This window comes from Rhinoderma darwinii, chromosome 3 (genome assembly GCF_050947455.1).
Source record: "Rhinoderma darwinii isolate aRhiDar2 chromosome 3, aRhiDar2.hap1, whole genome shotgun sequence".
Classification (NCBI taxonomy): domain Eukaryota; kingdom Metazoa; phylum Chordata; class Amphibia; order Anura; family Rhinodermatidae; genus Rhinoderma; species Rhinoderma darwinii.
The window spans coordinates 413,790,164-413,812,702 of NC_134689.1; the positions used below are offsets into that span (position 1 = coordinate 413,790,164).

General features: G+C 40.5%; 10 non-coding genes across 10 annotated transcripts; 5 read left to right on the plus strand and 5 right to left on the minus strand.

Moving 5' to 3' along the window:
* The first annotated feature begins 1,124 nt into the window (after positions 1-1,124).
* Positions 1,125-1,196, plus strand: TRNAE-UUC (transfer RNA glutamic acid (anticodon UUC)). Its single transcript has one exon. It is a non-coding gene; the product is annotated as a tRNA-Glu (tRNA).
* A 469-nt stretch (positions 1,197-1,665) lies between these two features.
* On the minus strand, positions 1,666-1,738 carry TRNAM-CAU (transfer RNA methionine (anticodon CAU)). Its single transcript has one exon. It is a non-coding gene; the product is annotated as a tRNA-Met (tRNA).
* Positions 1,739-3,284: 1,546 nt separating this feature from the next.
* On the plus strand, positions 3,285-3,356 carry TRNAE-UUC (transfer RNA glutamic acid (anticodon UUC)). The gene has a single exon. It is a non-coding gene; the product is annotated as a tRNA-Glu (tRNA).
* A 469-nt stretch (positions 3,357-3,825) lies between these two features.
* On the minus strand, positions 3,826-3,898 carry TRNAM-CAU (transfer RNA methionine (anticodon CAU)). The gene has a single exon. It is a non-coding gene; the product is annotated as a tRNA-Met (tRNA).
* Positions 3,899-5,259: 1,361 nt separating this feature from the next.
* On the minus strand, positions 5,260-5,332 carry TRNAM-CAU (transfer RNA methionine (anticodon CAU)). Its single transcript has one exon. It is a non-coding gene; the product is annotated as a tRNA-Met (tRNA).
* A 2,857-nt stretch (positions 5,333-8,189) lies between these two features.
* Positions 8,190-8,261, plus strand: TRNAE-UUC (transfer RNA glutamic acid (anticodon UUC)). The gene has a single exon. It is a non-coding gene; the product is annotated as a tRNA-Glu (tRNA).
* A 654-nt stretch (positions 8,262-8,915) lies between these two features.
* On the plus strand, positions 8,916-8,987 carry TRNAE-UUC (transfer RNA glutamic acid (anticodon UUC)). The gene has a single exon. It is a non-coding gene; the product is annotated as a tRNA-Glu (tRNA).
* Positions 8,988-9,456: 469 nt separating this feature from the next.
* Positions 9,457-9,529, minus strand: TRNAM-CAU (transfer RNA methionine (anticodon CAU)). The gene has a single exon. It is a non-coding gene; the product is annotated as a tRNA-Met (tRNA).
* Positions 9,530-15,888: 6,359 nt separating this feature from the next.
* TRNAM-CAU (transfer RNA methionine (anticodon CAU)) lies at positions 15,889-15,961 on the minus strand. The gene has a single exon. It is a non-coding gene; the product is annotated as a tRNA-Met (tRNA).
* A 111-nt stretch (positions 15,962-16,072) lies between these two features.
* On the plus strand, positions 16,073-16,144 carry TRNAE-UUC (transfer RNA glutamic acid (anticodon UUC)). Its single transcript has one exon. It is a non-coding gene; the product is annotated as a tRNA-Glu (tRNA).
* Positions 16,145-22,539: the final 6,395 nt, after the last annotated feature.

Sequence of the window (22,539 nt, forward strand, 5' to 3'; positions counted from 1 at the left end):
ACCAGATCCTATTTGAGCTTGAAAACTCAAATAATTCCTATTTTTCCCTTCTCACTCCAAGTCAACAACCCCTTTATCCTGTCAGTTTGGCTCATTTTCCTTTTTTTAATGAACTAGTTTCGCCAATAAATAAGAAACCATCAGACTATTTCACCCAATCTGATTGGGACTTTGCTTTAACCGGTTAAGGACTAGGCTGTTTTACAGCTAAATGACCAGAGCAAATTTCACAATTTTGCTATGCGCTTCTTTAGATGACTATAACTCTGTAGGTGAATAAAGTTCATCTTTGAATTTTACACTCTTTTTAAAGGACAGATAGGGCTTTGTTTTAGTGGCATTTGTCAGTATATATCATTTTTATTTTTTTCTCTAAAGTGGGCAAAATTGGAAAAAAATGCAAGAATTTAGCAAATGCGTCAGTTTAGGCTAGTATTTTTCACACACGGTATAGTCCACGGACAAAATTCATCTCCTTTCACTAGTCTTGCACTTTCAAAGGTTGAGCGTTATAGGATAAAAGTGCTCTTTGTGGCCATAAATTCTAACTTATCTTTGTTTACCCATTCCTCCTCTTTTCACCAGATCCTATTTGAGCTTGAAAACTCAAATAATTCCTATTGTTCCCTTCTCACTCCAAGTCAACAACCCCTTTATCCTGTCAGTTTGGCTAATTTTCCTTTTTTTAATGAACTAGTTTCGCCAATAAATAAGAAACCATCAGACTATTTCACCCAATCTGATTCGGACTTTGCTTTACTATTGTTTCTTTTTAGGCAAGATCCTATTTTGGATTTAAAGCTCAAATCATTCCCATCTCTTCTACTCACTCAAAAATGACAAGGAAATCAACAACACTTTCCTCATATATTAAAAACGTTTCGGCAGAAAAACGCGATTTCCTGCATGAATGGAGGAAGACAAAAACTCACTGAACAGTGCCTTGTGTGAGGATCGAACTCACGACCTTCAGATTATGAGACTGACACGCTTCCTACTAGGCTAACGGGGCAACCACCAGATGTTTGTAGACAAGCTCAAAGCGGCAAAATGAAAAAATATATATACATTTTCTTTATTCCCACTTTTTCTTAGTCCATGACTCATTATACTTAATAACTGCCTCCCATATGGTCTAGCGGTTAGGATTCTTGGTTTTCACTCAGGTGGCCCGGGTTCGACTCCCGGTATGGGAAAGAACCTTTTACTAGTCTTGCACTTTCAAAGGTTGAGCGTTATAGGATAAAAGTGCTCTTTGTGGCCATAAATTCTAACTTATCTTTGTTTACCCATTCCTCCTCTTTTCACCACATCCTATTTGAGCTTGAAAACTCAAATAATTCCTCTTGTTCCCTTCTCACTCCAAGTCAACAACCCCTTTATCCTGTCAGTTTGGCTCATTTTCCTTTTTTTAATGAACTAGTTTCGCCAATAAATAAGAAACCATCAGACTATTTCACCCAATCTGATTGGGACTTTGCTTTAATATTGTTTCTTTTTAGGCAAGATCCTATTTTGGATTTAAAGCTCAAATCATTCCCATCTCTTCTACTCACTCAAAAATGACAAGGAAATCAAGAACACTTTCCTCATATATTAAAAACGTTTCGGCAGAAAAACCCGATTTCCTGCATGAATGGAGGAAGACAAAAACTTACTCAACAGTGCCTCGTGTGAGGATCGAACTCACGACCTTCAGATTATGAGACTGACACGCTTCCTACTGCGCTAACGAGGCAACCACCAGATGTCTGTAGACAAGCTCAAAGCGGCAAAATGAAAAAAAATATATATATTTTCTTTATTCCCACTTTTTCTTAGTCCATGACTCATTATACTTAATAACTACTCCCATATGGTCTAGCGGTTAGGATTCCTGGTTTTGATTTAGGTGGCCCGGGTTCGACTCCCTTTTACTAGTCTTGCACTTTCAAAGGTTGAGCGTTATAGGATAAAAGTGCTCTTTGTGGCCATAAATTCTAACTTATCTTTGTTTACCCATTCCTCCTCTTTTCACCAGATCCTATTTGAGCTTGAAAACTCAAATAATTCCTATTGTTCCCTTCTCACTCCAAGTCAACAACCCCTTTATCCTGTCAGTTTGGCTCATTTTCCTTTTTTTAATGAACTAGTTTCGCCAATAAATAAGAAACCATCAGACTATTTCACCCAATCTGATTGGGACTTTGCTTTAATATTGTTTCTTTTTAGGCAAGATCCTATTTTGGATTTAAAGCTCAAATCATTCCCATCTCTTCTACTCACTCAAAAATGACAAGGAAATCAACAACACTTTCCACATATATTAAAAACGTTTCGGCAGAAAAACCCGATTTCCTGCATGAATGGAGGAAGACAAAAACTCACTGAACAGTGCCTTGTGTGAGGATCGAACTCACGACCTTCAGATTATGAGACTGACACGCTTCCTACTGCGCTAACGAGGCAACCACCAGATGTTTGTAGACAAGCTCAAAGCGGCAAAATGAAAAAAAAAATATATATTTTCTTTATTCCCACTTTTTCTTAGTCCATGACTCATTATACTTAATAACTGCTCCCATATGGTCTAGCGGTTAGGATTCCTGGTTTTCACTCAGGTGGCCTGGGTTCGACTCCTGGTATGGGAAAGAACCTTTTACTAGTCTTGCACTTTCAAAGGTTGAGCGTTATAGGATAAAAGTGCTCTTTGTGGCCATAAATTCTAACTTATCTTTGTTTACCCATTCCTCCTCTTTTCACCAGATCCTATTTGAGCTTGAAAACTCAAATAATTCCTATTGTTCCCTTCTCACTCCAAGTCAACAACCCCTTTATCCTGTCAGTTTGGCTAATTTTCCTTTTTTTAATGAACTAGTTTCGCCAATAAATAAGAAACCATCAGACTATTTCACCCAATCTGATTCGGACTTTGCTTTACTATTGTTTCTTTTTAGGCAAGATCCTATTTTGGATTTAAAGCTCAAATCATTCCCATCTCTTCTACTCACTCAAAAATGACAAGGAAATCAACAACACTTTCCTCATATATTAAAAACGTTTCGGCAGAAAAACGCGATTTCCTGCATGAATGGAGGAAGACAAAAACTCACTGAACAGTGCCTTGTGTGAGGATCGAACTCACGACCTTCAGATTATGAGACTGACACGCTTCCTACTAGGCTAACGGGGCAACCACCAGATGTTTGTAGACAAGCTCAAAGCGGCAAAATGAAAAAATATATATACATTTTCTTTATTCCCACTTTTTCTTAGTCCATGACTCATTATACTTAATAACTGCCTCCCATATGGTCTAGCGGTTAGGATTCTTGGTTTTCACTCAGGTGGCCCGGGTTCGACTCCCGGTATGGGAAAGAACCTTTTACTAGTCTTGCACTTTCAAAGGTTGAGCGTTATAGGATAAAAGTGCTCTTTGTGGCCATAAATTCTAACTTATCTTTGTTTACCCATTCCTCCTCTTTTCACCACATCCTATTTGAGCTTGAAAACTCAAATAATTCCTCTTGTTCCCTTCTCACTCCAAGTCAACAACCCCTTTATCCTGTCAGTTTGGCTCATTTTCCTTTTTTTAATGAACTAGTTTCGCCAATAAATAAGAAACCATCAGACTATTTCACCCAATCTGATTGGGACTTTGCTTTAATATTGTTTCTTTTTAGGCAAGATCCTATTTTGGATTTAAAGCTCAAATCATTCCCATCTCTTCTACTCACTCAAAAATGACAAGGAAATCAAGAACACTTTCCTCATATATTAAAAACGTTTCGGCAGAAAAACCCGATTTCCTGCATGAATGGAGGAAGACAAAAACTTACTCAACAGTGCCTCGTGTGAGGATCGAACTCACGACCTTCAGATTATGAGACTGACACGCTTCCTACTGCGCTAACGAGGCAACCACCAGATGTCTGTAGACAAGCTCAAAGCGGCAAAATGAAAAAAAATATATATATTTTCTTTATTCCCACTTTTTCTTAGTCCATGACTCATTATACTTAATAACTACTCCCATATGGTCTAGCGGTTAGGATTCCTGGTTTTGATTTAGGTGGCCCGGGTTCGACTCCCTTTTACTAGTCTTGCACTTTCAAAGGTTGAGCGTTATAGGATAAAAGTGCTCTTTGTGGCCATAAATTCTAACTTATCTTTGTTTACCCATTCCTCCTCTTTTCACCAGATCCTATTTGAGCTTGAAAACTCAAATAATTCCTATTGTTCCCTTCTCACTCCAAGTCAACAACCCCTTTATCCTGTCAGTTTGGCTCATTTTCCTTTTTTTAATGAACTAGTTTCGCCAATAAATAAGAAACCATCAGACTATTTCACCCAATCTGATTGGGACTTTGCTTTAATATTGTTTCTTTTTAGGCAAGATCCTATTTTGGATTTAAAGCTCAAATCATTCCCATCTCTTCTACTCACTCAAAAATGACAAGGAAATCAACAACACTTTCCACATATATTAAAAACGTTTCGGCAGAAAAACCCGATTTCCTGCATGAATGGAGGAAGACAAAAACTCACTGAACAGTGCCTTGTGTGAGGATCGAACTCACGACCTTCAGATTATGAGACTGACACGCTTCCTACTGCGCTAACGAGGCAACCACCAGATGTTTGTAGACAAGCTCAAAGCGGCAAAATGAAAAAAAAAATATATATTTTCTTTATTCCCACTTTTTCTTAGTCCATGACTCATTATACTTAATAACTGCTCCCATATGGTCTAGCGGTTAGGATTCCTGGTTTTCACTCAGGTGGCCCGGGTTCGACTCCTGGTATGGGAAAGAACCTTTTACTAGTCTTGCACTTTCAAAGGTTGAGCGTTATAGGATAAAAGTGCTCTTTGTGGCCATAAATTCTTACTTATCTTTGTTTACCCATTCCTCCTCTTTTCACCAGATCCTATTTGAGCTTGAAAACTCAAATAATTCCTATTGTTCCCTTCTCACTCCAAGTCAACAACCCCTTTATCCTGTCAGTTTGGCTAATTTTCCTTTTTTTAATGAACTAGTTTCACCAATAAATAAGAAACCATCAGACTATTTCACCCAATCTGATTGGGACTTTGCTTTAATATTGTTTCTTTTTAGGCAAGATCCTATTTTGGATTTAAAGCTCAAATCATTCCCATCTCTTCTACTCACTCAAAAATGACAAGGAAATCAACAACACTTTCCTCATATATTAAAAACGTTTCGGCAGAAAAACCCGATTTCCTGCATGAATGGAGGAAGACAAAAACGTACTCAACAGTGCCTCGTGTGAGGATCGAACTCACGACCTTCAGATTATGAGACTGACACGCTTCCTACTGCGCTAACGAGGCAACCACCAGATGTCTGTAGACAAGCTCAAAGCGGCAAAATGAAAAAAAATATATATATTTTCTTTATTCCCACTTTTTGTTAGTCCATGACTCATTATACTTAATAATTGCTCCCATATGGTCTAGCGGTTAGGATTCCTGGTTTTGGCCCGGGTTCGACTCCCGGTATGGGAAAGAACCTTTTACTAGTCTTGCATTTTCAAAGGTTGAGCGTTATAGGATAAAAGTGCTCTTTGTGGCCATAAATTCTAACTTATCTTTGTTTACCCATTCCTCCTCTTTTCACCAGATCCTATTTGAGCTTGAAAACTCAAATAATTCCTATTTTTCCCTTCTCACTCCAAGTCAACAACCCCTTTATCCTGTCAGTTTGGCTCATTTTCCTTTTTTTAATGAACTAGTTTCGCCAATAAATAAGAAACCATCAGACTATTTCACCCAATCTGATTGGGACTTTGCTTTAACCGGTTAAGGACTAGGCTGTTTTACAGCTAAATGACCAGAGCAAATTTCACAATTTTGCTATGCGCTTCTTTAGATGACTATAACTCTGTAGGTGAATAAAGTTCATCTTTGAATTTTACACTCTTTTTAAAGGACAGATAGGGCTTTGTTTTAGTGGCATTTGTCAGTATATATCATTTTTATTTTTTTCTCTAAAGTGGGCAAAATTGGAAAAAAATGCAAGAATTTAGCAAATGCGTCAGTTTAGGCTAGTATTTTTCACACACGGTATAGTCCACGGACAAAATTCATCTCCTTTCACTAGTCTTGCACTTTCAAAGGTTGAGCGTTATAGGATAAAAGTGCTCTTTGTGGCCATAAATTCTAACTTATCTTTGTTTACCCATTCCTCCTCTTTTCACCAGATCCTATTTGAGCTTGAAAACTCAAATAATTCCTCTTGTTCCCTTCTCACTCCAAGTCAACAACCCCTTTATCCTGTCAGTTTGGCTCATTTTCCTTTTTTTAATGAAGTAGTTTCGCCAATAAATAAGAAACCATCAGACTATTTCACCCAATCTGATTGGGACTTTGCTTTAATATTGTTTCTTTTTAGGCAAGATCCTATTTTGGATTTAAAGCTCAAATCATTCCCATCTCTTCTACTCACTCAAAAATGACAAGGAAATCAACAACACTTTCCTCATATATTAAAAACGTTTCGGCAGAAAAACCCGATTTCCTGCATGAATGGAGGAAGACAAAAACGTACTCAACAGTGCCTCGTGTGAGGATCGAACTCACGACCTTCAGATTATGAGACTGACACACTTCCTACTGCGCTAACGAGGCAACCACCAGATGTCTGTAGACAAGCTCAAAGCGGCAAAATGAAAAAAAATATATATATTTTCTTTATTCCCACTTTTTCTTAGTCCATGACTCATTATACTTAATAACTCCTCCCATATGGTCTAGCGGTTAGGATTCCTGGTTTTCACCCAGGTGGCCCGTGTTTGACTCCCGGTATGGGAAAGAACCTTTTACTAGTCTTGCACTTTCAAAGGTTGAGCGTTATAGGATAAAAGTGCTCTTTGTGGCCATAAATTCTAACTTATCTTTGTTTACCCATTCCTCCTCTTTTCACCAGATCCTATTTGAGCTTGAAAGCTCAAATAATTCCTCTTGTTCCCTTCTCACTCCAAGTCAACAACCCCTTTATCCTGTCAGTTTGGCTCATTTTCCTTTTTTTAATGAACTAGTTTCGCCAATAAATAAGAAACCATCAGACTATTTCACCCAATCTGATTGGGACTTTGCTTTAATATTGTTTCTTTTTAGGCAAGATCCTATTTTGGATTTAAAGCTCAAATCATTCCCATCTCTTCTACTCACTCAAAAATGACAAGGAAATCAACAACACTTTCCTCATATATTAAAAACGTTTCGGCAGAAAAACCCGATTTCCTGCATGAATGGAGGAAGACAAAAACGTACTCAACAGTGCCTCGTGTGAGGATCGAACTCACAACCTTCAGATTATGAGACTGACACGCTTCCTACTGCGCTAACGGGGCAACCACCAGATGTTTGTAGACAAGCTCAAATCGGCAAAATGAAAAAATATATATACATTTTCTTTATTCCCACTTTTTCTTAGTCCATGACTCATTATACTTAATAACTGCTCCCATATGGTCTAGCGGTTAGGATTCCTGGTTTTCACCCAGGTGGCCCAGGTTTGACTCCCGGTATGGGAAAGAACCTTTTACTAGTCTTGCACTTTCAAAGGTTGAGCGTTATAGGATAAAAGTGCTCTTTGTGGCCATAAATTCTAACTTATCTTTGTTTACCCATTCCTCCTCTTTTCACCAGATCCTATTTGAGCTTGAAAACTCAAATAATTCCTATTGTTCCCTTCTCACTCCAAGTCAACAACCCCTTTATCCTGTCAGTTTGGCTAATTTTCCTTTTTTTAATGAACTAGTTTCACCAATAAATAAGAAACCATCAGACTATTTCACCCAATCTGATTGGGACTTTGCTTTAATATTGTTTCTTTTTAGGCAAGATCCTATTTTGCATTTAAAGCTCAAATCATTCCCATCTCTTCTACTCACTCAAAAATGACAAGGAAATCAACAACACTTTCCTCATATATTAAAAACGTTTCGGCAGAAAAACCCGATTTCCTGCATGAATGGAGGAAGACAAAAATTCACTGAACAGTGCCTCGTGTGAGGATCGAACTCACGACCTTCAGATTATGAGACTGACATGCTTCCTACTGCGCTAACGGGGCAACTACCAGATGTTTGTAGACAAGCTCAAAGCGGCAAAATGAAAAAATATATATACATTTTCTTTATTCCCACTTTTTCTTAGTCCATGACTCATTATACTTAATAACTGCTCCCATATGGTCTAGCGGTTAGGATTCCTGGTTTTCACCCAGGTGGCCTGGGTTCGACTCCCGGTATGGGAAAGAACCTTTTACTAGTCTTGCACTTTCAAAGGTTGAGCGTTATAGGATAAAAGTGCTCTTTGTGGCCATAAATTCTAACTTATCTTTGTTTACCCATTCCTCCTCTTTTCACCAGATCCTATTTGAGCTTGAAAACTCAAATAATTCCTATTGTTCCCTTCTCACTCCAAGTCAACAACCCCTTTATCCTGTCAGTTTGGCTAATTTTCCTTTTTTTAATGAACTAGTTTCGCCAATAAATAAGAAACCATCAGACTATTTCACCCAATCTGATTCGGACTTTGCTTTACTATTGTTTCTTTTTAGGCAAGATCCTATTTTGGATTTAAAGCTCAAATCATTCCCATCTCTTCTACTCACTCAAAAATGACAAGGAAATCAACAACACTTTCCTCATATATTAAAAACGTTTCGGCAGAAAAACGCGATTTCCTGCATGAATGGAGGAAGACAAAAACTCACTGAACAGTGCCTTGTGTGAGGATCGAACTCACGACCTTCAGATTATGAGACTGACACGCTTCCTACTAGGCTAACGGGGCAACCACCAGATGTTTGTAGACAAGCTCAAAGCGGCAAAATGAAAAAATATATATACATTTTCTTTATTCCCACTTTTTCTTAGTCCATGACTCATTATACTTAATAACTGCCTCCCATATGGTCTAGCGGTTAGGATTCTTGGTTTTCACTCAGGTGGCCCGGGTTCGACTCCCGGTATGGGAAAGAACCTTTTACTAGTCTTGCACTTTCAAAGGTTGAGCGTTATAGGATAAAAGTGCTCTTTGTGGCCATAAATTCTAACTTATCTTTGTTTACCCATTCCTCCTCTTTTCACCACATCCTATTTGAGCTTGAAAACTCAAATAATTCCTCTTGTTCCCTTCTCACTCCAAGTCAACAACCCCTTTATCCTGTCAGTTTGGCTCATTTTCCTTTTTTTAATGAACTAGTTTCGCCAATAAATAAGAAACCATCAGACTATTTCACCCAATCTGATTGGGACTTTGCTTTAATATTGTTTCTTTTTAGGCAAGATCCTATTTTGGATTTAAAGCTCAAATCATTCCCATCTCTTCTACTCACTCAAAAATGACAAGGAAATCAAGAACACTTTCCTCATATATTAAAAACGTTTCGGCAGAAAAACCCGATTTCCTGCATGAATGGAGGAAGACAAAAACTTACTCAACAGTGCCTCGTGTGAGGATCGAACTCACGACCTTCAGATTATGAGACTGACACGCTTCCTACTGCGCTAACGAGGCAACCACCAGATGTCTGTAGACAAGCTCAAAGCGGCAAAATGAAAAAAAATATATATATTTTCTTTATTCCCACTTTTTCTTAGTCCATGACTCATTATACTTAATAACTACTCCCATATGGTCTAGCGGTTAGGATTCCTGGTTTTGATTTAGGTGGCCCGGGTTCGACTCCCTTTTACTAGTCTTGCACTTTCAAAGGTTGAGCGTTATAGGATAAAAGTGCTCTTTGTGGCCATAAATTCTAACTTATCTTTGTTTACCCATTCCTCCTCTTTTCACCAGATCCTATTTGAGCTTGAAAACTCAAATAATTCCTATTGTTCCCTTCTCACTCCAAGTCAACAACCCCTTTATCCTGTCAGTTTGGCTCATTTTCCTTTTTTTAATGAACTAGTTTCGCCAATAAATAAGAAACCATCAGACTATTTCACCCAATCTGATTGGGACTTTGCTTTAATATTGTTTCTTTTTAGGCAAGATCCTATTTTGGATTTAAAGCTCAAATCATTCCCATCTCTTCTACTCACTCAAAAATGACAAGGAAATCAACAACACTTTCCTCATATATTAAAAACGTTTCGGCAGAAAAACCCGATTTCCTGCATGAATGGAGGAAGACAAAAATGTACTCAACAGTGCCTCGTGTGAGGATCGAACTCACGACCTTCAGATTATGAGACTGACACACTTCCTACTGCGCTAACGAGGCAACCACCAGATGTCTGTAGACAAGCTCAAAGCGGCAAAATGAAAAAAAATATATATATTTTCTTTATTCCCACTTTTTCTTAGTCCATGACTCATTATACTTAATAACTCCTCCCATATGGTCTAGCGGTTAGGATTCCTGGTTTTGGCCCGGGTTCGACTCCCGGTATGGGAAAGAACCTTTTACTAGTCTTGCATTTTCAAAGGTTGAGCGTTATAGGATAAAAGTGCTCTTTGTGGCCATAAATTCTAACTTATCTTTGTTTACCCATTCCTCCTCTTTTCACCAGATCCTATTTGAGCTTGAAAACTCAAATAATTCCTATTTTTCCCTTCTCACTCCAAGTCAACAACCCCTTTATCCTGTCAGTTTGGCTCATTTTCCTTTTTTTAATGAACTAGTTTCGCCAATAAATAAGAAACCATCAGACTATTTCACCCAATCTGATTGGGACTTTGCTTTAACCGGTTAAGGACTAGGCTGTTTTACAGCTAAATGACCAGAGCAAATTTCACAATTTTGCTATGCGCTTCTTTAGATGACTATAACTCTGTAGGTGAATAAAGTTCATCTTTGAATTTTACACTCTTTTTAAAGGACAGATAGGGCTTTGTTTTAGTGGCATTTGTCAGTATATATCATTTTTATTTTTTTCTCTAAAGTGGGCAAAATTGGAAAAAAATGCAAGTATTTAGCAAATGCGTCAGTTTAGGCTAGTATTTTTCACACACGGTATAGTCCACGGACAAAATTCATCTCCTTTCACATTCTTCCACTTCTCCCGTGCATGGGGATACCAAATATGTGTGCCTTATTCGCTGTGCGGGCATGTGCCAGGGCTTGGCATAAAAGGAGGCTTTTTGGCCTTTTCGGTCCAGGAATTTTGCATTTGATTTTAGAGCCGCATACTGTTTTCTGGGGGGCCTAATGCTGCTGAAACATTAGAAACACCCCATAAATGACTTCATTCACACAAGTAGACCCCACAAGGTTTTCTTCAAGGGGTTTATCATATTTTTAGACAGTCCAGTTTTCTTCTGAAAGTTTCTTGAATAAGATGGAACAAAATAAAATCAGCACTTTTTTAGCAAATGCGTCAGTTTAGGCTAGTATTTTTCACACACGGTATAGACCACGGCCAAAATTCATCTCCTTTCACGTTCTTCTACTTCTCCCGTGCATGGGGATACCAAATATGTGTGCCTTATTCACTGTGCGGGCATGTGCCAGGGCTTGGCATAAAAGGAGGCTTTTTGGCCTTTTCGGTCCAGGAATTTTGCATTTGATTTTATAGCCGCATACTGTTTTCTGGGGGGCCTAATGCTGCTGAAACATTAGAAACACCCCATAAATGACTTCAGTCACACAAGTAGACCCCACAAGGTTTTCTTCAAGGGGTTTATCATATTTTTAGACAGTCCAGTTTTCTTCTGAAAGTTTCTTGAATAAGATGGAACAAAATAAAATCAGCACTTTTTTAGCAAATGCGTCAGTTTAGGCTAGTATTTTTCACACACGGTATAGACCACGGCCAAAATTCATCTCCTTTCACGTTCTTCCACTTCTCCCGTGCATGGGGATACCAAATATGTGTGCCTTATTCACTGTGCGGGCATGTGCCAGGGCTTGGCATAAAAGGAGGCTTTTTGGCCTTTTCGGTCCACGAATTTTGCATTTGATTTTATAGCCGCATACTGTTTTCTGTGGGGCCTAATGCTGCTGAAACATTAGAAACACCCCATAAATGACTTCATTCACACAAGTAGACCCCACAAGGTTTCCTTCAAGGGGTTTATCATATTTTTAGCAAGTCCAGTTTTCTTCTGAAAGTTTCTTGAATAAGATGGAACAAAATAAAATCAGCACTTTTTTAGCAAATGCGTCAGTTTAGGCTAGTATTTTTCACACACGGTATAGACCACGGCCAAAATTAATCTCCTTTCACGTTCTTCCACTTCTCCCGTGCATGGGGATACCAAATATGTGTGCCTTATTCACTGTGCGGGCATGTGCCAGGGCTTGGCATAAAAGGAGGCTTTTTGGCCTTTTCGGTCCAGGAATTTTGCATTTGATTTTATAGCCGCATACTGTTTTCTGGTGGGCCTAATGCTGCTGAAACATTAGAAACACCCCATAAATGACTTCATTCACACAAGTAGACCCCACAAGGTTTCCTTCAAGGGGTTTATCATATTTTTAGACAGTCCAGTTTTCTTCTGAAAGTTTCTTGAATAAGATGGATCAAAATAAAATTAGCAATTTTTTAGCAAATGCGTCAGTTTATACCAGCATTTTTCACACACGGTATAGACCACGGTCAAAATTAATCTCCGTTCACATTCTGCCACTTCTCCCGTGCACGGAGATACCAAATATGTGGCCTTATTTATCACATAGAGATATAGGAGGGCGGAGGATAGAAGAAGATTATTTCACATATCGCTTTTTTTCAAAGCTGGTTTTACAAAACTCAACAGAGTTGCTATAACACTTCCAAAATATCTGCTCTTGAAGCAGAAATCCCAAAATATTCATCTAGGGGTATAATGGGAATTTATTTTTTGGGGTTTTCTAAAATAAGAAATTGCAGGTTAATGCAAATGGAGCTCTCCAGCAGATGAACTTTAGAAAACATCAAACATGACATCCACCCCCACCCATTCCCTCCCTCACCCTTGGAGTAAAATCATGGGAAAAATAAAAACGTAATGTAGGGCAAATATATTTTCAACAAATTAACTAAAATCTAATAATTCAGAACAGTGTGGTATTTTTTAAAACATGGCTCAATGCACAGGCCTGGTTGCGAGGGACTTGAGGGACAGAAATATCGGGAATCTTTGCGGTGCCCGTCTTTTCTGCAGACGCGGCACTTTTTCTGGGGGTTGCTTCTGGTTGCTGTTGGGGGAATCCGACTGATGAAGTGTCTTTCAGTCAGTCGCGTGACATCCTCAGACTGGGGGCATTCTCGGGGGTCCTGAACATCAAAAATGAGGCCTTCAATAATTTTTTCCTGGAAATCCAGGTATGTGTCTCTGCCTCTGTTTTTTTTGTAGAGCACAAATGAGTTGTGGATGGCCACCTGTAACAAATAAATGGCCACCTTTTTGTACCAGGTTTTAGTTTTGCGTTTTACTAAATAGGGCTGTAAAACCTGGTCGCTTAAATCCACCCCCCCCCCCATGTACTTGTTATATTGGGACACGCTCACTGGTTTGTGCTTGTCCGATGTTGCCCCTCTTTCCCTCACTGCCACTGTTCCTGCGGTATGAATCGTGCTTAGCACATACACGTCTTTGCGATCCCTGAACTTGACCGCCAGCAATTCTTCAGATGCATAAGCACAGGAGTCCCCCTTTACCATGCGCTTCCCCACTAATTGCTGTGGAAAACCAATTCTGTTTTTGCGCATGGTACCACATGCCCCAGTCCTTGCAGCATGCAAATGCCTAAACAGGGGCACACTCGAATAAAAATTATCACAGTACAGGTGGTACCCCTTGTAAAGCAGAGGCTGCATTATCTCCCACACGATCTTACTGCTGGTGTAAAGATCAGGGGGCATCCAGGAACATTTATTGTGCGGTCCCGCCCTTCATAAATTCTGAAGGCGGTGGTATATCCTGACCCGCTTTCACACCATTTGTAGAGCTTAACGCCATATCTTGCCCTTTTGGAAGGTAGATATTGGCGAAAGCTAAGTCTGCCATGAAAGTTGAGGAGGGATTCGTCCACACTTACATTCTGCTCAGGGGTGTAGAGTTGCAGAAATAAATTATTCAGGGAATTTATTAGCGGTCTTATTTTGAACAACCGATCCCGGTTTGCATCGGTACTTGGGGGGGCCTGTGCGTTGTCATTGAAGTGGAGGAACCTCATTATTGTCTCATAACGAGACCTGGGCATTACTGCAGAATATACTGGGGTGGCTTGGGCGGGTCTTGTTGACCAGTAAGACCTAATGGAGGGCTTTTTGACAATACCCATATTTAGGGTGAGCCCCAAATTTTTTTTTAATTCCTGCAAATTGGTGGGCGTCCAATCTCTGGCATGGGTGGATGAAGGTTTCTGCCTTATATATTGCGTGGCATATAAATTTGTTTCGTGGACAATCTGATTTAGGATGTCGTCCGTTATAAATAAATGGAAGTAATCCATTTGGACAAAATTTGTATTGTCCACGGTTATGCCAGGAGTGGCCGTAAATCCGTGGATTATAGGCCCAAAAGATGGGGCAGGTGCCCATACAAGAGCCTGGACTGGAGGGACCAGGCTGTCCCGTGCTACAGCGCTACTTGGCCCTGCGCTTTCATGTTCTGCAGTTTCGACTGCATCAGGGACAACGTCCCCTGAAGATGAACCTGAAGTGACGCTGTCATCGTCACTACCTAAAACAGGTTCCATCTCGGACGCCATCTCTGATGCGGTCTCCGACTCAGACCACAGCATGGCGTATGCCTCCTCGGCGCTAAACAACTTCCTCGCCATAACGTAACTAGCACTAACACTAACTAAACAAATTATTTTTTTTTTTTTTTTTTTTTTATAAAACACACAAACTAACTGCTATATATATCTACACTACCGCTAACAAAAAAATAAACCGCTATTGCTATATATATTATATATATGTGGATATATATATAATTATATACTCCCTACCTGCCTATTCTAATAGAATAAAAGAAAGAAAGGTAGATAGATAGAAAAAAAGATAGATGGATAGATAGATTGTATAGATAGATAGAAATCTATCTATACAGAGAATGTTTTAGAGTGTAACTGTATTTTTTTGTAACTGTAACTGTAATCTTCTGGCAGCAATTCTCCCGAGTCTCTTCTTCTCCTCAAACTGAAACAATGTTTGAGGAGAAGAAAAGAGGCAGGAGATTTACTGCCAGAAAAGTCAAAATAAAACAAATGTGGTCACTGTGATAGGTTTTCACAGCGACCACATGTTCAGGGACCATCAGATTGGTCCCTGATACTCTGCCCAGTGCCCAGAGCTGTTGTTAACAGCGTGGGCACAGGGCTGTGTGCACGCGATCGCGTGCACACTGTTTTATAAGCAGGAATGCATGTGATCGCTGTGATTGGTTGTCACAGCGACCACATGTTCAGGGACCATCAGATTGGTCCCTGATACTCTTCCCAGTGCCGAGAGCTGTTGGTAACAGCGAGGGCACAGGGCTGTGTGCACGCGATCGCGTGCACACTGTTTTCTATGCAGAAATGCATGTGATCGCTGTGATTGGTTGTCACAGCGATCACATGTTCAGGGGCCAAAAGATTGACCCCTGACATTCTGCCCAGTGCCCATGGCTGTTAGCAACAGCCAGGGCATAGAGCTGTGTGCACGCGATCCCGCGTGCACAGTCTCTGAAGTGCGGCCGTATATATACTATACGCCGGACTTTAGAGACCCTGACCGCTGGCCGTATAAATACGGCCAGCGGTCGGGAACCTGTTAATATTGTTTCTTTTTAGGCAAGATCCTATTTTGGATTTAAAGCTCAAATCATTCCTATCTCTTCTACTCACTCAAAAATGACAAGGAAATCAACAACACTTTCCTCATATATTAAAAACGTTTCGGCAGAAAAACCCGATTTCCTGCATGAATGGAGGAAGACAAAAACTTACTGAACAGTGCCTCGTGTGAGGATCGAACTCACGCCCTTCAGATTATGAGACTGACACGCTTCCTACTGCGCTAACGAGGCAACCACCAGATGTTTGTAGACAAGCTCAAAGCGGCAAAATGAAAAAATCTATATATATTTTCTTTATTCCCACTTTTTCTTAGTCCATGACTCATTATACTTAATAACTGCTCCCATATGGTCTAGCGGTTAGGATTCCTGGTTTTCACCCAGGTGGCCCGGGTTTGACTCCCGGTATGGGAAAGAACCTTTAACTAGTCTTGCACTTTCAAAGGTTGAGCGTTATAGGATAAAAGTGCTCTTTGTGGCCATAAATTCTAACTTATCTTTGTTTACCCATTCCTCCTCTTTTCACCAGATCCTATTTGAGCTTGAAATCTCAAATAATTCCTATTGCTCCCTTCTCACTCCAAGTCAACAACCCGTTTATCCTGTCAGTTTGGCTCATTTTCCTTTTTTTAATGAACTAGTTTTGCCAATAAATAAGAAACCATCAGACTATTTCACCCAATCTGATTGGGACTTTGCTTTAATATTGTTTCTTTTTAGGCAAGATCCTATTTTGGATTTAAAGCTCAAATCATTCCCATCTCTTCTACTCACTCAAAAATGACAAGGAAATCAACAACCCTTTCCTCGTTTATTAAAAACGTTTCGGCAGAAAAACCTGATTGCCTGCATGTATGGAGGAAGACAAAAACTCACTGAACAGTGCCTCTTGTGAGGATCAAACTCACAACCTTCATATAATGAGACTGACACGCTTCCTACTGTGCTAACGAGTAGAGATGAGCGAACCGGGACAACCGAACCCGGTTTCGGTCCGAACTTCCGGTAAAGTTCGGTTCGCAGCGAATCCGAACTTCACCGGGTTCGGCCGAACCCGTTTTGACCGAACCCGGTCAAAAACATTATACAAATCGGCAGCCACTTATCTCTATCAATCACTGATAGAGAAAAGAGGCTGCTGATTAAAAATAAAATAAAAAGCATTTCATACGTACCCGGTCGTTGTCTTGGTGACGAGTCCCTCTTCTTCCTCCAGTCCGACCTTCTTTTCTGACGCGGCAGCCTGTGATTGGCTGCAGAGGCCTCTGCAGCCTGTGATTGGCTGCAGAGGCCGCGGCAGCCTGTGATTGGCTGCAGCGCTCACATGGGCTGCATCGTCATCAAGGAATGTCGGGCCGGATGTCGAGAGGGACGCGTCACCAAGGCAACGGCCAGGAGACCGGACTGGAGGAAGCAGAAAGTTCTCGGTAAGTATGAACGTCTTTTTTTTTACAGGTACTGTGATCGGTAGTCACTGTCCAGGGTACTGAAACAGTTACTGCCGATCAGTTAACTCTTTCAACACCCTGGACAGTGACTATTTAGGGTATGTGCACACACACTAATTACGTCCGTAAATGACGGACGTATTTCGGCCGCAAGTACCGGACCGAACACAGTGCAGGGAGCCGGGCTCCTAGCATCATAGTTATGTACGATGCTAGGAGTCCCTGCCTCTCTGCAGGACAACTGTCCCGTACTGTAATCATGTTTTCAGTACGGGACAGTAGTTCCACGGAGAGGCAGGGACTCCTAGCATCGTACATAACTATGATGCTAGGAGCCCGGCTCCCTGCAGGGTGTTCGGTCCGGTACTTGCGGCCGAAATACGTCCGTCAATTACGGACGTAATTAGTGTGTGTGCACATACCCTTACTGACGTCGCCTAGCAACGCTGCCGTAATGACGGGTGCACACATGTAGCCACCCGTCATTACGGGGCCTCATGCACACGACCATAAAAACACCCGTTATCACGGGTCGTAATTACGACCCGAAATAGCGGGCCCATAGACTTCTGTTAGCCACGGGTACCTTCCCGTTTTCTCACGGGAAGGTGCCCGTGCCGTTAAAAAGATAGAACATGTTCTATTTTTTTTATTTTACGGGCCGTGCTCGTAATTACGACTCGTAACTACGAGCACGGCCGGCCGGCCACGGGCAGCCGGCCGCTTTTGCGAACCGTGCTGTCATTATAATTATAGCAGCACGGCCCGTAAAATAGAAAAATAGAACATGTTCTATTTTTTTAACGGCACGGGCACCTTCCCGTGAGAAAACGGAAAGGTACCCGTGGGTAACAGAAGTCTATGAGCCCGTTATTGCGGGTCGTAATTACGACCCGCAATAACGGGTGTTTTTACGGTCGTGTGCATAATGGGAGCACGGCTCGGAAAAACGAACGGCTGCCCGTGCTCATCTCCTGAAATAATCTGTGCTGCCTTAAACTCTGTGGACAGGTCAGGATCCTGTTTCTTTTAAATGCTGCTAGGGAACCCGCTCGATCCACTATATAAGGCTACGCTACAGTGCAGCATTTAAAAGAAACAGGATCCTGACCTGTCCACAGAGTTTAAGGCAGCACAGAGTATTTCAGGAGATGAGCGTGCAGATTCAGTGCTGCTGTGAACTCTGCTCTTACCATTACGTAGCTCTCAGTCTGTTACCTCTCCTCCACTCCTGTCCTCCAGAACACCTTCACATGATTGGCAAGTCACCACGTAATGGTAAGAGCAGAGTTCACAGCAGCACAGAGTATTTCAGGAGATAAGCGTGCGGATCTTGTGCGTGGTGGTGACTTGCCAATCATGTGAACGTGTTATAGAGGACAGGAGTGGAGGAGATGTAACAGACTGAGCTACGTAATGGTAAGAACAGAGTTCACAGCAGCACAGAGTATTTCAGGAGAGGAGCGTGCAGATTCAGTGCTGCTGTGAACTCTGCTCTTACCCTTACGTAGCTCAGTCTGTTACCTCTCCTCCACTCCTGTCCTCAATAACACCTTCACATGATTGGCAAGTCACCACCCCGCACAAGATCCGCACGCTCATCTCCTGAAATACTCTGTGCTGCTGTGAACTCTGCTCTTACCATTACGTGGTGACTTGCCAATCATGTGAAGGTGTTCTGGAGGACAGGAGTGGAGGAGAGGTAACAGACTGAGAGCTACGTAATGGTAAGAGCAGAGTTCGCAGCAGCACTGAATCTGCACGCTCATCTCCTGAAATACTCTGTGCTGCCTTAAACTCTATGGACAGGTCAGGATCCTGTTTCTTTTAAATGCTGCACTGTAGCGCAGCCTTATATAGTGGATCGAGCGGGTTCCCCAGCAGCATTTAAAAGAAACCGTGTTTGTGTATGTGTGTGTTTGTGTATATATGTGTGTTTGGGTATGTGACTTTGTCTGTTTTTGTTTTTATATGTGTGTTTGTGTATATGTGTGTGTATATATGGGTGTGTTTGTGTATATGTGTTTTGTGTATATGTTTGTGTATATATGGGTGTATTTGTGTATATGTTTGTGTGTAGATGTTTGTGTGTGTTTTTGTATATGTGTGTATATGGGTGTGTGTTTGTGTGTATATATGGGTGTGTTTGTGTATATGTGTTTGTGTATATGTGTGTTTGGGTATGTGTGTTTTTGTTTGTATATGTGTTTGTGTATATGTGTTCGTGTATGTGTGTATAACTGTGTGTGTGTGTTGGATATGTGTGTTTTTGTTTGTATATGTGTGAGTTCGTGTATATGTGTGTGTTTGTCTGTGTGTGTGTGTGTGTGTGTGTGTGTGTGTATGGTTGTTTGTTTGTGTGTGCGTGTATATATGTGTGTAGGTGAGTAGAAGTATTGGTATTGTTCACATTGGTAACTTTTTTTTTATGTTGTTGCAGATTTTGATGTACCGATTGGACTACGTCTTCGATTCTTTGGACTACTGCGTAGATCTGCGTTTTTTCAAATTTTAATAAAATGGTTAACGAGGGTTTTGTTGGGGATTTCTTATTTCAATAAAAAAGAATTGTCTTTGTGTTTTTTTTTCAAACTTTATTAGTGCCTAGATAATGGCAGTTGGCTGATTGACAGCGTCCATTATTAAGGCGGTACTTAGTGTTAGCCGGTGCAGAGGCCAGCACTAACCACCCATTATTACCCCGGTACCCACCACCACCAGGGGTGCCGGGAAGAGCTTGGTACGATCCAGTACCCGACCATCTGTTGTGATGGTCGGGTACTGGGGCGGCCGTAGGCTGGTATTATGAGGCTGGGAAGGGCCAAAATCAGTGGACCTTCCCACCCTTGTAATGCTAGGCTGCTGCTGCTGTGTTGTATCAGGCTGGTTATAAAAATGGGGGGGACCCCCACGTCGTTTTTTTTTTTTGAATTTAACAAATTTAGCAATAGACGGGTCCCCCACATTTTTAATAACCAGCCATATACAAGGCCGCAGCAGTCTGGCATTACATTGGTGGGAAGGGCCACTGGTTTTGTCCATTCCCAGGCTAATAACACTGTGTTGTATGTGGCTGGTTATGATAAATTGGGTGGAACCCCATGTCTTTTTTAAAAAAAAAATGTAAATAAATAAATAATTTAAAAAAATGACGTGGGGTCCCCCCACTTTTATAACCAGCCAGATACAACACAGCAGCAGCAGCCTAGCATTACAAGGGTGGGAAGGTCTACTGTTTTTGGCCCTTCCCAGCCTCATAATACCAGCCTACGGCCGCCCCAGAGCCCGACCATCACAACAGATGGTCGGGTACTGGATCGTACCTGGCTCTTCCCGGCACCCCTGGTGGTGGTGGGTACCGGGGTAATAATGGTGGTTAGTGTTAGCCTCTGCACCGGCTAACACTAAGCCTCGCATTAGTAATGGATGTTGTCACTCAGACAGCGGCCATTACTAAAGTGGTAATAATAAAATTTGAAAAGAAAAAGACAAAGATATAGATAAAATATTTTATTGAAATAAAGCACCCCCAACACAACCCTCATTAACCATTTTATTGTAGAAAAAAAAAACGTCATCTAAGTAGTCCTCGAAACCGACGTAGTCCAAACACCAAACCTGTAAAAAAAAAAAAAAAATGAAATAAAACATGTCGTAGGCTTAGATTCAGTTTAATGTGTGATACTGACTGTTATACCATGTATAGAAGCCTGCCGTGAAGTTGACTTAGATACAGGGCGCCAGCAGACAGTATCATACATGGCCATACATACATATATACAAACATACATACATATATACAAGCATACACATATATACATGCAAATATACATACATGCAAACATATATACATGCAAACTATCATACATACATACAAACAAACATGCAAAGATACATACATACATACATATATACAAGCATGCACAAATATACATGCAAACATAAATACATGCAAACATAATTACATACATGCACATATATATAAACATACATGCAAACATAAAAACATGCAAACATACATACATGCACATATATACATACATACATGACAACATACATACAAACATACATGACAACATACATACATGCAAACATACATACATGCAAACATACATACACACATGCAAACATATATACATGCAAATATACATACAAACATGCACATGTATACATACATGCCAACATACATGCACATATATACATACATACATGACAACATACATGCATGCAAATATACATACATACATACAGACATGCACATATATACATACATGCCAACATACATGCACATATATACATACATGACAACATACATACATACATGACAACATACATATATATATACACACATGCAAATATACATACAAACATGCATACATACATGCAAACATACATTCATGCAAACACACATACATGCAAACATACATACATACATACAAATATACATACACACATGCACATATATACATACATGACAACATACATACATACATACATACATGACAACATACATGCAAAAATACATACATGCAAACATACACACATGCAAACATACATACATACATGCAAATATATACATGCAAATATACATACAAACATGCACATATATAAATACATGCCAACATACATGCACAGATATACATACATACATACATACATGACAACATACATACATGCCTACATACATACATGACAACATACATACATGCCAACATACATACATACATACATACATACATGCCAACATACATACATGCCAACATACATACATGCCAAAAAATAATAATAATACGTTCATACTTACTTTCCTCCTGTCCGGCCTCCAGCGATGACGTTTCATCCATGTCGCCGCTGCAGCCTGTGATTGGCTGCAGAGGCGGTCACGTGGGATGAAGCGTCATCCTGACGTGCGTGACCGCCACTACAGCCTGTGATTGGCTGCAGCGGCGAAAGGGATGAAACGTCATCGCTGGAGGCCGGACAGGAGGAAAGTAAGTACGAACGTATAATTTTTATTTTTTTATTACATTTAAAATAGTATTTTCCGCGCGCCGAGCATGTACTGTGAAGGTTGCTGAAAGAGTTAGTGCAGCCCATTAACTCTATCAGCACCCCGGACAGTAGCATGCTCGGCGCATGTAAGTGACAGGTTCGGTCAGAACTAGTTCGGTCCGAACCGAACTTTTTTGTGAAATTCGGCGAACTAGCCGAACCGAACTTTTGATAAGTTCGCTCATCTCTACTAACGAGGCAACCACCAGATGTTTGTAGACAATCTCAAAGCGGCAAAATGAAAAAATATATATATATTTTCTTTATTCCCACTTTTTCTTAGTCCATGACTCATTATACTTAATAACT